This window comes from Scophthalmus maximus, chromosome 14 (genome assembly GCF_022379125.1).
Source record: "Scophthalmus maximus strain ysfricsl-2021 chromosome 14, ASM2237912v1, whole genome shotgun sequence".
Classification (NCBI taxonomy): Eukaryota; Metazoa; Chordata; class Actinopteri; order Pleuronectiformes; family Scophthalmidae; genus Scophthalmus; species Scophthalmus maximus.
Genome location: NC_061528.1, coordinates 5524823 through 5538659, shown reverse-complemented (window position 1 = coordinate 5538659; position 13837 = coordinate 5524823). Strand labels below are relative to the sequence as shown.

The window sequence follows — 13837 nt, the reverse complement described above, 5'->3', positions numbered from 1 at the left end:
TGTAGCTTTACTTGGCGTTGCGTGTCGTGGTTGGTGTGGTCTTACTTTTGCCAAGATAGTGAATGAGGACTTGTCAAACTAGTTATTATAATAAGTGTTCACACTGTGTTATTTATCTGACCACTCATAATTGTCAACTCGAACTTCCACGTGACCACGAGCTCCGAACCAGAGGGGCCAGATTCGGCGACCTGCTGAAAGCCAAATCAACAGTCTCATTAACATATGGAAACATTTGTTGCGGTCAAACGCGAGAGTCTGTCTCCACCCTTCGCCGGCTCCATGTGATGTGCGCGGTGTCACGCAGAGATACAGTAGGGGAGGAGACTGGGTGCTGAAATGGTTGGTGACAGGGCTTTCATCCGACCCACTGAGGGGCTCTCTGTTGTTATTTTGGGATCTCTCATGGGTGCAGTCTGAGAGAGCAGCAGACAAGACTGGGTCTCATCACCGCACGAGCACATGCGCACACACACACACACACACACACACACACACACACACACACACACACACATGCCAACACACATGCACGCACCGCGACACATGTATGCATAAAAAAATAAAAATAATAATGACATGCTCACCGCCATGTCAATCAAATTGGCAGGTTTTTTTTTAGGGGGTGTGAACATATGGGGAAATTCATTAACTTACAGTAATTGAAATATAAGTAGAGTATTACAGAATGAGGTGTTCCACTTGCTCTAACATAATTTGTATTATGTTAGATTGTAGCATGATAAGTCACCCAATATCACATAATTGTGGCTTAGTAAGTAAAAAGTATACATATTTAGCCACATTAACCTGCCAAGTTTTTTGAGATATCTTGATAATCAACAGGCATAATTATTAACAGTACATTATTGTATGTCATTTCCGGAAAGGCGCATTGTTTCCTCTGTTACTTTTAAAATTTGATTCACCTGCATTTTATTGTGGTATAGTGGCAGACGTTTCATGGGAGGATGATTTAATCTAGCGTTGCATCAAAATTGAATCATCTCCACGGATAGACGCCACTAGCATAAGTGACAAATTATGCATTTTGTAATTTAGGTGAACCAGCGCTCGTGTAGCTGCTGCGCCGTTCCTCATTTGAAAATGACACTGCATGAATGAAAATGAAAGCCTCCAGTGAACAGCTTAAGTCTATTTGATTTCACATTCAAACGGTGACAATGAGCGTAACCTCTGACAGTGTGAGATGCAAAACAAATGTTTAGCCTATCAATGGTTTGTGCCGATGAGATATTTATGGGGTTGACAAAGTTGTCTTTGTGTCTGTCTTGTTGTCTGTTATCGCGAGTTGAAGGTGGTGCGGCGGTGGCCTCTGACACGGATCACAGGCAGCTGCTGTTTAAAACAAGCGAGCAGATATATTCCGCTCACTGTGCGATGACGACCCTTGCTCTTAACCCCCTCCAGCAGCAGATCATCCTCCAAACAATAACAATCAATTCCCTCCACATCTGACAGAGCCGGAGAACAACTTATAAATGATATGCATCTCCTGCTGGTCCCATGGCAACCGCCTTGACTTTATTGTTGCGTTTCTTTGATCCCGCCAAGCTTTGATTCATTTCGCTTTCACCCTTTTAGCTAAACATATCATGTGAATTCGGAGCTTTGTTCCTGACAGGCCCCGTCTTACCTCGCTCTCTCCACAGGCTCCTGACGCCTCCCAGAGGAGCCGCGGAGGAGGAGAGGAATTCCACTGGATTCAAAGACTGCTGCGGGTTTCTTTTGACTCTTCCATCTGCCTCGCCTTCCACTGCTGTTGACCTGTTCCTCGTGATCCCCTGCCAAACCGTCTTCCCGGCCCCCGCGGGGGGACTGTGCCTGCATGTGCATGGGCATACGTCTTACGTGGGTGCTTGGAGGTGGTACGTGGCTTTTATTCAAGATAACTCCCAGTTGTATGGTTTTTCTCTGCATGTCCAGGCCTTTTCATTCAGCGAATGAGGAGAATGAACTTGGCCCGATTCATTGGGCGTTTCTCATCAGTACTCATACGTTTGTTGACAGAAGTGCGGTGAAGTTGCCAGGTTCCCTCACAAACTGAAGCCTTCAGTGGATTCTCACAGATTCCACTTGAGAAAATTCATCGCACGGCGGTTTGACATGATTTGCCTTTCAAAGGGGTGGGATGTTTCATCCGCAGGACTTTTCACCAAATGAGAATGTAATGAAAAATGAAAAGTGTATGTTTTCTCAGTACCATCTGGTTTCAATCATGGCAATATCCTAAACATGGCCAGTTTTCTTGAATCAGCTACCCTCCGCTCGGCGCTCGCCTCCCAGACATTAGGCGCTCATTATTCCAGTCAGGCCTCTCACCAAGCTACACAACGTCGAACAGTTTCACCAGTAAAGCCCAAAACAGAAGTCAGCTTTTCTCTCGTTCACCTCGTGGTAACTTCACAGCAGCTGTTTTAACTGTTAAACTGTGGTTCACAATGACCCGTTTTTATTATAGGTCGTCGGTTTATTAGAATTTTTTTTTTAAGGTGTTGATCAAGACTGTCAGAAAAAGATTAGAGTCCAATGGTTTTTTGCTGCTCGCCTCATATTTGGAATCTTTAGACACACGTCCCAAAAAAAAAAAACAGGGCAAAGTTTATACCTCGGCACCGATGACAGCCTTGGCTGGAGGAGTTATGATTTTTGGGGTTTGCCGTCCGTCAGTCAGTCCCACTCTCGTGAACGTGATATCTCAGTAACGCTGTGAGATAATTTATTTAAATTTGGTACCAACTTTCACTTGGATGAACTGATTCGATATTGGTGGTCAAAGGTCAAGATCACAGTGACCCCCCCTCTGTCAATGGGAAGACGATATACCAGGAATGCCTGGAGGGAATTTCACTACAGTACATCTTGCCTAAATGTGCAGTTGAACTCAAGGACGAACTGATTAGAATGTGGTGGTCGAAGGTCGAGGCTGCGTTGACCTTAATAAACACATTTTTTTGTTTCATGAACATGAATATGAGCAACGCCTGCAGAGCATTGCTACGATTTTGGCACCGACGTTCACTTGGAATCAGGGAAGAATTGATTACGATCTTGTGGCGGAAAGGTCAAATGTCAAGGTCGCAGAAAAAATATGTTTTTGGCCATAAGTCAAGAATTTTCACGCTAGTCATGACGAAATACACTTAATGCCTTTCATCAAATTCCTTTACCACACGCTTCATTCACATACAAGTCTCCACTACATGATTTTGGTTTGTCCGTCCATCCATTCACCCGGCCGTCCTTCCTGTGAACGCAATATCTCAGGAATGCCGCGGGGGAATTTCATTACATCTGGCACAAAAGTCCACTTGGATTTAAGGATGAATTAATTAGATCTGGGAGATCAAAGGTCATGGTCAATGTGACCTCTAAAAAAAGACATATTTGGCCATAACTAAAAGAGGAAATCTTACATGTTAAACATCAATTTATCATTCTATTAAATTAATTTTGTGGCGCGATAACAATATAATAACCATGAACAAATTAAACTACTGTACCCTCCGTATGACTGCCTTCTTTTATCTCTTTCCAGATGTGCTCTTAAAATCAGCACGACACCAAGCTTCACTGCTAACTACTGCAAAATAGGGAGCAACATGTTAGAATTTTCGAGGAACAAATCTGGCTATTTAGTCCAGGTCTTAATTTGTTGCAGGTAACATCATGGTACTTTATTGTGTTCAATATTTTGTCACTTAATGTAGAGCTTTACTGTATATAGCTCCAGTCAAAACATATGCTCTCATCAAGCCCCTCTCCAGTGACTAATAATGAAAAGGCTCCCTCTCTGATACTGTAGGTACAGATAGGATTGCAGGTTTTCTAAGCCAAAGTAGGTGTGCGCACATCCACAAAACCTTGATATGCGCTGAATAAAAATAATAGCTGTACAATTAGTACCTGCCCCCTTGGCTCCCTTTATTAGCAGCGTTTTCAACCTCCTCAGGCATATTTACTCAGGTTGGAGGTGGATGAAGCTGTGTTTAAAAAAAACAGAAAAACAAGCCTCATCAAACTACGTGTACCAATAAGAACAATAAAGTTATGAGTTGTCCTGCCTCAAACAGGTGCAGCAAAAGGAAAGCAGAAAACCTCCAAGAAAGATTCAAGGGCCAAAATTGAAAGTGAATTGAAACGACATTAACTAGTCTGTTCAGTAACTTTTTGGAAGTCGGTCTTTGTAATGATTTGCGGCTTTTCAGTCTCTCACTCCGTTGTCAGTGATTTTTATCACACCTGATTCTAACAACCCTGAATACGATTAGTCAAACTGGAATGTCAATACTGACTTCACCCTCAGCACTGTTGTTGTAATACGTGCTTCAACCAATGGAGGGCAGTATGGCTATTATGACAAGCATCATCACAAAGGCCAGAGCCCAAAACTTAAAGGTGCATGTGTAAAGTGCATTTATATAAATATATATATATATATATATATATATATTCATATATATACATATACATATATATATATATATATATATATATATATATATATATATATATATATATATATACATATATTCTACATGGGCAGTTTTTTATTCTTCCATTTGGATGTGACACGACCAAGTTCACATCCTTTTGATTAAAACTGACCAATGAAGAGAGAGGGCAGATGTTTGGCTGTTGACTCTTAAAAAGAGTGAAAACATTTTATGTTTTATGACAATTTTTTGGTCAGGTATTGTAATAAGCATGTTTTGTATCAATGTATTAAACCCTTCTGCTGAACCAAAGTCCATAAACTTAAAAGTTGTCTGCTTTGACCTTATACAGCACCATCATCCTCTGGTATGGTAAATGCAGAGCAACATGATGATTTTCACTGATATAGTATAAAGATGGAGACAAGATTATATGTTGTATGTCTTTATCAAAATTGAAACGGCTCATTTGGATATCTTTTTTCCTTTCTTCTTACCTTTAACCACTATTCTGCCTCCGGAAATAAAAATCCACCAATGTTATTTCTTGGTAATCAATGTTTACTCTGTCTTTTTCTTTTTTTTTTTCTTCCATTCAGCCACATTTTTCTTTTGAGCGGTCTTTGAAGAGCAGCAGTGGAGCCTGGGGATGGATGGGGGTGAGCCAAGCCTGGACGGCAGACAGCACCTGAGAGCGAACCTCAAACCCGGGGGTAAGACCCACAACATGACCTCTGCAGTCGGAGCAAAGACACAAAGGAGACATAGACTTTTGGGGAGATTACTAAGATGCAGAGGGGGATTTGTCTGGCCCTCTGTGTTCATAGTGGTGTAGTATTTAAAAAAAAAATATATATTTTATGTAGTCAGTGCTTTAAAATGTGTTTTGACTCTATTAATTCTGGTCTCCATTCCTCTCTGTGCAGTGATTTTTATACACTCATAAAGGATTTGTTTTAAAAATCACACATCGCTTTTCAGGTCCAACAAAGTTCAGGTTTCTTGCTCAATTATGAATTAAGATAAAATAATATTATGGTTTCCCTCCTCATGCACACTCGTACAGTAATTTCATTACTGTACCTCTTCTTCTGCATTTCTCTGAAGAGCTACTGCAAACAGCTGCCTGATTAATAAGTTAAGTCCTCTAAATATGGCTCAGAGTCATGTATCTTTAAAAACTACTTAATAATGGTAATCAAGATTATCAACAACATACCAATTACGTCTTTACAGTTTCCTCTCTTAATTATGTATAGTTCTCCTTTCTCCGTGGATAAAAGGGCTGCTTTCGTGGTCTCAGGTGGATTGTTCATCTTAAGTGTTTATGATGGTGTATTTGTACCGCAGCTAAGCTACACTGCCTTAAAGTGGCAGCGAGCTGAAAGAGGCCCGCCGCCTGCTTCCGTGTGCGATTCAACCGCAATGGAGAGGTTCCTATGTTTTATTTATTGATATGTTTTAGCGGGGGAAGACCTAGCATTCATTATCATAAAGGCCTCAAGACATCAAGTCACACACAAAAGACCCAGCCATTTCACAGTCTCTCTCTCTCTCACACACACACACACACACACAGAGATCAACACGAGCGGAGCAGGGCCGCTTTGCTGTAGCGACTCCTCGCCAGCAACCGTTGGTAGCTTCAGTGACAGAAGCTGACAATGTCAAAGTATCTTTGTCTCTCGCAGATAAACTGTCCCTGAAGCTGTCGTTGTGAGAGAGACATGTAAAACACAGGCTCTTGTTTTCATTTCCCCCTTCTTTTTTTGTGTGGAATATGTCATATCTTTTCTGTCAGGGCCCTGGGGCGCCTGGTGGTGCTCGTGCTAAAGGGGGAGGAGTGTAAGCATCTGCAAACCCAGTGGAGTCCGACCATATTGTACCTGCGCTTGTCTTCATCTTGCTTATTTTGTCAAAAGCTCAAAGCCGCGAGTTTCAGACAGCTGTGTTGTCATCTGATCTGTGTGAGTGTGAATCCTTATGTGCGTGCGTGTGAGCGTGCGTGCGTGCGTGCGTGCATGTGTGTGTGTGTGTGTGTGAGTGTGTGTGTGTGTGTGTGTGTGTGAAGGGAGACAGCCAGTAGGAACAGATGTGGGGAAAGTCAGTATAAAACTCAATATGAACCCTGCAGAGGCCTTCCTCGCTCTGTTCAATTATTTAGAGTCAAAGAAGAGAGGCGAGAGTAACACATTTCCTCAGAAGCCACTGTGTTTGGCAGGAATGAATAACATATTTATCTAGTCTCATCTTTGCCAAATAGCCGGAAATGGAAACAAATACCTTCAATTGGATTCTTGGCTCGGGTGTTTTCCTTGAGCTACCGCTCTGTGCACTCGCGCCGGCATATCCAAAAGATTCCCGAGGACCGAAGAAATTATGGAAGTGCTGACAAGCAGAATGTTTTTCATGGTATCTGGATGTACTGTACACTTGGCAGTTTCAGGCGAAGCTTATCCGCTCCGCGTCTCATGTGATGGGAAGTTAGAGAGAGAGAGAGAGAGAGAGAGCAAATGCAGGAAAAAACTATTTAATTTAATTAGAGATTAGACGAGGAAAAGAGTCACATTTCCTCCCTGGCACGTCTCTACTTGGCGCACTCTGACACCTGATTTCATAAAGAGATGTCACAGCCAAGCACCGCGGTAATGCCTGTAATTACTCTGAACTCAAATAAATAAATAAATTAGCTTTTCTTTGTGAGAGTCTGACAGGTTTTCCAACATCCTTGACTCGGATTTTTTTTTTTTTACGGTTTCTTGTGTGTGTGTGTGTGTGTGTGTGTATATATGTGTGCATGCAGGCGTGTACTTTTCTTTGTGGTTGTGTATTTGGAATGCGTCTCTGTGTGGGCGTGTGCTTGTGTTTACATTTAGTGAGGCACTTGTAAAAGGAGAAATTCAGACAGGAGGAAATTTTGACAGCTACTGTATACCTCGTTTCCCCCCACCCATCTTCTTTTTTCGCAACTGTATAATCTCTGCTCAGCCGCCGCGCGCGCTGAAGGCAAACCTCCATTTGAGCCTGATAAGGTTCGAGGTGCGGCTTTGTAAATAATAAGGTTAGAGTTTCCCACACAGTTGCTCGTGCCGCGGCTGATCTCGCTCCCATTAGTGACAATTGGCTGTGACCTCACCTGCTCACCCACGCTGTCATCACCGAGGGTGTTTCTGCAGCAGCCGCCGCGGCGGCGGCAGGCCATCAGATCATCCGCCCTGGTCATAGAAGGAGACACCCAGACAAACGCAGCCCTGTCGAACCAAAGGAGGTCTGATGCGCGTTGCCGTGGCTCCTTGACTTTTGATATTGTTCACGTACAAAAGCAGTTTCATATTTTTCTCTTAAAGGGGGAAAAAAACAAACTCAGGCTCTCAAAAGCTCACACAGAAGCCACACGGCACAGGTGTGTACCGCCTTGGTGATGACATCACAGTCATAGCGCCCCCTCATTGGTTAGCAATCACAAGCAATGACAAAAAATGGATGGGCTTCAGTTTAACTTAATAAAACACTATCACCGGCTTCAAAGTTGACCAGATTTGAATCAACGCCTCTTTGGATCTGGATGTTGTACTATAATCCTTTTTGTATATCGTTGTACTGGAAGATGTTTCAAAAAATTCATCCATAACTTTCAATTTTCAGTCTTTTCATTTTAATCTACGTCTTTGCTTTAAGCTAACTATTTCAACCGATACTTTAATGTTTCTGTCTGTTTCAACCATTCAGCCTTAATTTACAGTTGAGAATCAACAGAAAATAACTGTAGAGTTAACGCTGATTGTACATATTCATGTACGATCATCTGCATGTGTAAAGATCCGCTGTTTTGTTATCCTGACTCATTCTAGGGACGAACTGTCCGGATATCTCGGCGTCTTGCTCAAAGTTTTTAATGGGTCTCTTTGAGTCCCCTGGTTTTTATGAAAGTACAAAACGTCTGTACTGCTGCGTGCCTTTAATGACACGTCAGCAAAGCAAACTTTCACAGTCGTCCTTTTCATCACATGAATTGTGTTAGAATAATGATCTGTCCTGTAGCTTCAAGTAGATGAAATACATTGCCCCGATAAAAAAAAGATGGAGAGAGAAAAACTACATTGCTTCTCCATGGTGCCTGTTGTTAGGGCTACTGCTTTATTGATGGGACATCACAATGAAGGAAGCTGAATTTTGAAAGGATCAGTTCTATAAAGCCAACATAGTCAGAATGTAGAGCAGATAATTGCAGAAACAACCGAATCGCGATCCTTCTCTCTCCCTCACCTTTCCATCACACCCTGTCTGCTCCATGACAGCCACGCTGACGTTCAAGGCCTCTCCAAACCTCCATCCTCCCGTTTCTCTGGTCAGCGAGTGTCAATCAGCTGCTCCTCATGCAGCTTAGCAACAAGCATCCTCACGCTCACCGTGCCTCTGTATCCCACAAGTCCCTCCGTTCGCCGCAGCAGTGTCAAGCAGTCACACCTCCTCGCACCTCCTCTGGCGAAAGCAGATGTTGCTCTTTTACCGTCACGATCAGGGATTCACAGGTACAAACCGAAGATCGTCCTTTTTTTATTTTTTCCCTGAAGAAGCCCTACCTTATAAATTATAGATGGTGAAACGATCTTTAAACATGTTCATTAAAGACAAAGCTTTCACCGTGAAAAAAAATCAGCTCATGAATATTTCTTTCAAGCAAATCTCAATACAACCCCCCCCCCCCCCCCCCCCCCCCCCCCCCCCCCCCCCCCCCCCCCCCCCCCCCCCCCCCCCCCCCCACACACACACACACACACCCAACCCCTTCCTGTATTCTCTTTTCCCAGTCAACTGGTACGTGCGAGGGGAAGGAGAGAGAGACAGTGCCTCAGCAACCTTGACTGGAGACAAGCAGGAGTCACACGCGTGACTGGAACGACTTAGTCTGTGATGGCTGTTAGGTAGCGTTCCTCCAGAAGCCGAGTCGCCCGCCCGCTCGCCCGCCTGCCTGCTGATGTGCTATTACTCGCTCTGGAAGAGATGCTTGTGTGGAGGATGACACGTTATTATCCTTTAATCTCGGTCTCAGCTTGTTGAGCATCAAATTGAAATATCCTGAACAGATGTAAAAACACATGTGAGCCTGGGCGCGCAAGCTGTGCCGCGCTTTGTTTCATCTATCCGTGATGTGAGCCTTAAGGAGAAGCTTTTTAAAATTTCATCACTATTCAAAAGGATAATTAATACGTACCCCCAGGCTTTGATTATGCGATACCCAGTGTGTAGTGCTGGTGTTGCCATAATGAGCCACTCATCAGTGCTCTGCCTGTACCTCCCCAACAAACATACAGTTTGCATAAGGTACTTAAGATTCTGCTAAGGTCCCACCATGCCTGTGTGTGTGTGCGCTCATATGTGTATGCACCTGCATATATTTATATGTAGGTGCTTGTATGCGCGTGAGGTGTGAGTACCCTTCTAATTTGCAGTACAACGCTATAGGTTAGATCACACTGGTTGTTGCAGTTTGTTTACAAGCGGACCCCTGTCAGATTGTCAGCAGAAAGCTGGGCTCTTTCTGTAAAGCCTGCCAGTGCCTTCACCTACACACTCCTCACACACACACACACACACACACACACACACACACACACACTCCCTCTCTTCCAGGCCTTAAAGCTGGCGAGGAGATGGTGGTTGTCAGTGAGTGGGTGCTGAGGTGCGGCAGCGGCAAGACGGACAGGCAGGTGGAGACTGACAGGCCGCGGAATCCGAAGGGGAATATTGGGAGTTCACACATAATGAGACCTGTCAATTTGAATGCCTCAAGGCTAGGCAGTGAGCAGGGCCGCGGCTGTCGACTGAGGCGGCCATTTCTTCTCCGGGAAAAGATATTTCGGGGGTAATCTCTCACCCTTGACCCCTCACCAGTCTCTAAACAACACTGTTACCAGAGCAATTACTCTGTCATTGTGTGGATCTAACCGCCACTTTCTGAGCGGCGAAACGCGCCGAACCCACGCCACCGAGAATACAATATTTGAGGACTCATATCAACGATCGGTTAATGTCAGCTGAGAAAGAAAGGAAAAAAATCGTCCGACGTATATGTTCCAGTCAAATCCTTCCCAGGGTGCACTGGTCTCGTGCACGCGCCTGACAGATAATAGGACATCACTGTCACAGGGTCAGGATCTCCGCTGAATTTCCATTCCCTACACAATGCGTCTGCTCAGAGATATTTGGGGATCCCGGTCCAAAGTACTGAGGTATATGGGGAGTGGAGAGTGTCATCAGAGATTTGCCCAGGGCCTCAGATAAGCCTGTGATGGTGCTTTACCCAGTTAGGAACTTTGCGTGTTCACCCTGCGATAAAGTGACACACGAGAGGGGCACTGGGACCCGCTGACAGCAGAAGGACCCGTGCAACTTCTCAGTCCTTAAATCCAATTCCACGCTTGACACCGAGCGGAATTAGCTTTGGACAGGTGAGTGATAAGTTCCCTTGGTGCTTTCAAGCCATCTTACAGAGCAGTGGAGCCATCACGGGCTTCAGACTGTAAGTTGTTCTCACAGAGGCAAATTGAGCTATAGAGCATATGGTAATCACAATCAGCGTAAAGGATCTCTTTGAAAGAGCAGGCAGACATCTGTGTCTATTTAAAGAGATGATCCTATCAATTACTAATCAATACTTCTCCTGCAGCTTAAAGCGGATAAAATATAAATTTGCCCCCGCAGAGTATGGTGCTGAGAAGATCATTAAATGTGGCCGGGCTGCTTGTTTTCAGGCCTACTGCTTTATTGATTTGTGTAAATGATCATTTACAAGGGAGAAAGTTTGATTTTGAAAGAATAAATAATGAAAGAGGAAACAATCATGAAAGGAGCGGGATCGTTGGACAAACATACTGTAAAAATCATGATTATCGTGGTTATTTTCCTGCACTTTCCTCTGCTCTTTCCCCCTCACCTTCCCATTATCCCCCTCTCTCCTCCACTTCACATCTTTGAGTGACAATCGCGGTGATACTCAAGGCCTTCCAAACCCTTTCTCCCCCTCTCCCTCCATCCCCTGTTCTCTCTGGTCAATGGGTGTCAATCAGAGCTTGGCCCCTCACGCAGATTGGCAACAAGTATCGTCGTGCTCACGAAACAATTATGACTGGGCTGCGGTGAAAATGGATTCCCGCGTCGACTCTCCACGCTGCGCTGCTCCTCTCCCGGCCGGCGGGGTCCTGCCATGGGAAGCAATTATCGCTAGATGCCAGCTGACAGCCCGATTCCATTGCCAGCGCGATCGGCCCTCATCCTCGGGCTTTCTCTAGGCAAATAGCATCCTCAACCCTCAAATCAAACCTCTTACCAGCCATTGGCTTCTATCACAGAAATAGACGGTTCCCTTTGTTCCTCTGGACAATGCAGTGGGAATAAGGAGGGTACAGACGCGGCCCATAAAGAAGTGTGTTTTCATTTTTCAGACACTCAACTCAAACTGCTCCATCTCCCCTGTGTCCAGATCTCAGAGAAGCCACCGTAAGGGTGGTGAAGAACAAGTGGACGGTGGTGGACCGGAAGCAAGAAGAGAAAGGAGGGGACAAGGGAAACGAGTGACATCAAACTAAAGGTGTGTCCCTGCTCTCAGGATGTGCTGCTGCATCGTCCTATGTGTTTTTTTTAATCAAAATTTACATTTTCCCCCAAAAAAGCCTTTGTGGAGGCAATTTACAGTTTATGTTTCACTTTGTTTACACACTTTAATTAATTGCTACTGTGGAAAAATCTCTACAAACTGTATAAACTGAAACCGAAGACTTCGAGATTCTCCTGCAAATGGGTTGAGATTGATGTGATCTCTTAAGAGGATGTGTGTAAGATAAATGAGTCTAAATTAACGAAAACGGTACAATTACTCGTTATAAAAGTCAAACAGTCATCTGCCACTGTGCTTATTAATTGAATAAACACATCAAGGCAAAGTTCAGTCAATCCTTTAATGACTTTAATTAATACACATTGTCCTATTTTTCTCTCCCTCTCCCTCGCTCACTCTCTCCCTCTCCCCGCGCACCTATATTTGTGAAATAATAAATAAATTAGGATACACACCGCCACCAACTAATTATCATGCAAATAATGCCGCAACAAAGCACATTGTGACTGTTAATCTGTGCCGGATCGTGGGTTGAAATTCCCCAATGTGCTCAAAGATGTCCACCGTGCAATTAGAGGGAAGAGTGGGATGGGGCATGAGAGGAGAAGAAAGAGCCGCACTAAAATGGCTGTCACTTCTCCACCGTCAAATTAATTCCGTCCTCTCGCCGCTTTTTTGCCTTTGTCTGTGGCAAAGTGGCTGCGGTGTCTCGCTGTTACTTTGTCTTTGTCTCCCTCCGTGTCTCTCTCCATGTCACTAAAAGTCTAAAGCCTCGCTCGGGCCCCATCAAGGTTACTGTGATCAGTGTTTCCACTGCTCAATATATAAGTATGAGACAAGGGAACAAAATAATAACTCTTCTAGGTTAAAAATATATCTAAGTTTTTTTCTGTGCTCTGGAGACAAAAAGCTATGTAATAGCTGAATGTAATGCTACAGGACCGTCACGATCAAATGAGGTGATCTCGTGGGAGCATTAATGATTTTTTGGCATGCAGCCCGGTAGATGGTGGGACATCGCCAACTAAATGATTTACATATCGTGAGGTGATGTCTCTGTTCTGTTTGGTTAGAATAGAAAAATAAACTATTCATTGCGGTTTGTTAAGATTTTAAGCTAGTTTAGGAAACTAATGAAACTCTCCTGTATTTTCATCAACACATCATGATTGCAATAAAACGTTAATGAGATCAGCACTCGCTACACCAAACCTCATGGTATTTATCTCAGAATTACACGCCGTCAACGTGGCTTGCCCTCGCCTATGTGCTGTTCTTCGAACTTGCCATTTGGACTAATTGGGACAATGGATTTTGTGACAGTCCATTGGCCCACCAACGTATTTTGTCCTAGCTATACCCTAAAGGCCTATGAGTATAAAGGCTAGCGTGTCCTTATTTGGCCCGAAGTTTCTCACATTTAAAATATGTCCAACACGCACTCTATTCATGTTGTTAATATCTGCTTCTGGCACCGATGCCTCAGCTGACGCTGCTGTTCATTCAGCAGTAAACAAGCTCCAACCATCTCCACACACAAGGGATTGACCAGCGCAGAGGTTAGATGCCAAATATCAACAAACTGCATACTTCTATAATAAATCTATTCCACATGAGTTGGGTGACTGAGCTGTTCGAATGCATTCTCTGTATTCCCCAAACCTATTAAACTGGACAGAGATTAAAATCCAAACAGTGATTTGCAGTCCAAGCATTGCAGCGCAGTATTCTTTGTTCTTTGTTTATGAAGCCCCTCATTAAA

At 43.9% G+C, this 13837-nt stretch overlaps 1 long non-coding RNA gene across 2 annotated transcripts in view; it reads left to right on the top strand.

Moving 5' to 3' along the window:
• The window catches only part of LOC118282596, a 55397-nt gene that overhangs the window by 3867 nt on the left and 37693 nt on the right, over positions 1-13837 (top strand). For both annotated transcript variants that reach the window (XR_007032164.1, XR_007032163.1), the window contains exons 3-5: positions 1674-1889; positions 5057-5170; positions 11941-12048. This is a non-coding gene — a long non-coding RNA (uncharacterized LOC118282596). The remainder of the gene's footprint in view (positions 1-1673; positions 1890-5056; positions 5171-11940; positions 12049-13837) is intronic.